This window comes from Anoplopoma fimbria, chromosome 6 (genome assembly GCF_027596085.1).
Source record: "Anoplopoma fimbria isolate UVic2021 breed Golden Eagle Sablefish chromosome 6, Afim_UVic_2022, whole genome shotgun sequence".
In the NCBI taxonomy this organism is placed as follows: Eukaryota; Metazoa; Chordata; class Actinopteri; order Perciformes; family Anoplopomatidae; genus Anoplopoma; species Anoplopoma fimbria.
This window is the reverse complement of record NC_072454.1, coordinates 4,204,290-4,206,789: the sequence shown is the minus strand read 5'-3', so window position 1 is coordinate 4,206,789 and position 2,500 is coordinate 4,204,290.

Genomic DNA, 2,500 nt, shown 5'->3' with positions numbered 1-2,500 from the left:
TAACATTATTATATATATATATATATATATATATATATATATATATATATATATATATATAATAATGTTTTTTCTTTATTTTATTTTTTTTGAAGACATCCAAACTATGAAGGAACACATATGGAATTATGTGGTAAACAAACAAATGCTCAACAAACCAGAATATGTTTTATATTTTACATTCTTCAAAGTAGTTGAATGAGAAGGTGCGTCATAACTTTTGACTGGTACTGTAAAGTAACCTGTTACATTAATTACTCCATGTTAATTCTAGCACCCGTCTCACTCTGCACATTGAACTATTGTACTATAAATGTATTGTGTTGTTGTTACTCTTTTAAATACATTTATATCTGTACGCTGATATCAGTGTTGATGTTTTACCTCATTCAGCTTTTTTTTCTTTGTCTTTTACCTGTTCTGTGCAAATAGGCTACATTGAGAGCAACAAAAAAACAGAGTCTGATTCCTTGTACTTAATACTTAAGTAAAAGCAGAATGGAATGGAAAAAGGCAAATATTTCCCCAAGTAATTTAATCCAAAAGAACAAAACAGTGCTAAAGGGTCAAATCCTAGACTTAAATTCAGAAGATAGACAGACAAATTACCAAAATGTCATAATGTGTCGGTGTTATATTTACAGCTATGTTCTACCCCCGAGTGGCCGTATGGGTGCTGTGCAGGACGTGTACAGTGGGCTGAGGAGAGCTTTTTCCAGCTGCTGCAGGATGAGGTTGGGGTTGATGAGAGTGCTGAATCACAATGAATGTGCAGTGGAACCAAAAAAGAGGCTGAAAACAGGTCTGTGGAACTGCAGAGTTGTTGATAACACTATATGTTAATGAAGAAACTCTTTTACATTAGTCATCGATGGTATCTATTGTTATTACATCTGGTATTTATCGTCATTTGTTATCTGTTGTTAATACAAAACATATTAATAAATGGAGCTTTAAATCAACTGGCTGTACAGTTACTTTAAATTTACAAAATCTAAGAGTCCAAGAGTCTAAGTTTAAACACGTTTTTAGGGAAATAACCTTGACATATTTGTTATATTTGGAAACCTTTGTAATCATGAGTAGGAATGAAAAAGTTCTGTGTTTTTGAGCTATAATAATAATAATCAAACAACCTGAATGTTGCTAAACTGGATGTAGCGAAGGACCATTTGAGGTTAAAGATCTAAAAATGGACAATTTATATTATGTTATGAAACATTGTTAGAAAAATAACAAGACAAACAAAGGTTACACATAAAAGACAGGTAAAAAATTGTACTGCCAGGGTAAATAAATGGATAAACAAGTAAGTAATCAACAAGAACAATTACAAACATGTTCAACATGTACATATAATAACTATTCATCGTTGTCCAACAAAAAAAACAATGACAGACCGTCTCTCAGCTTGAAAGCCCTCCTCCACCTTCCTCCCCCATGACAACGACAGAACACTGCCTCTCTGTGAAAGCCCACATCATCGTGCTCGAACACAAAGTCACAGCAAAGTTTTGTGCACTGCAGTGGGTTTGTCTTGACAGTAATTACCGCCTCTCGACTCCTCATCACTGCATCTTCTAAAAAACAAATGTAATCTGGCAGATGATGGAATATAAACTTAGAAAAACACCTAATGTTTTAGATCAAACATTTTTAATTTTCAACTGGTCTTAAAATAACATTCAGTGAAACCAAGAAACAATTCAACTGGTGGAGAAATCCAAGACAATAAAGCATGCCCAGTTTAATCACTAAAGCAGGGGTGCGTTCAACAAGCCATTTTGTTGGAGAACCACTTTGCAGACTTAAACATGTTTTCAGCAGATTCTTTTTACGTGGTTAAACGAATAGTGAGGTTCTTTAAAATAAGCAGCTGAGTCTAAAATAATGCCTTTGAAATTGCAGTGTAGGCTACCTTTATGTGGTCAGATACAAGCTGTGGTAAAAGTTGTTTAATCTCAATAAACAATGGCTTAGATTTGAAGAAACGGTTCCCTGAAAAAAGGTTGTTGAACACAGCTCAAGCTTCAGTCCAGAGGAAGAGCAAAACGTGAAAAAAATTCTCCAACTAATATTTTCTGGAAGATCACTGCACAAAAGAGTGACGAGCTCCATTCATTTTACATTTTTACAAAAAGGTAGACTTTGATGATTTATGTTTCTTGATCCTTAATTATCATAAAAAGTAACAATAAATAAATAACCATATAATCAGAGTGATAACTGTGTTTAAAACAACTTTCACATCTAAACAAATAAATCATGCAGTGGCAGCAGACTTTGAGGCTCTTGCACATCTAGCAGGAAATCCATCTGCCAGTCAAGTTGTGCAGCAGTCTGATGAGAACTGATTGGATGTTGCTGCTACTGCTCGGAAAACTGATCAACAATCAAAAAACAGGTGAATCTGTGAGAACGTTGTATTTATCCCAGAATCCTTCTGTGCAAATCCTCTTCCCTCCCTTAAACATTATTGAAGTAAAAGTCCATAAATGTC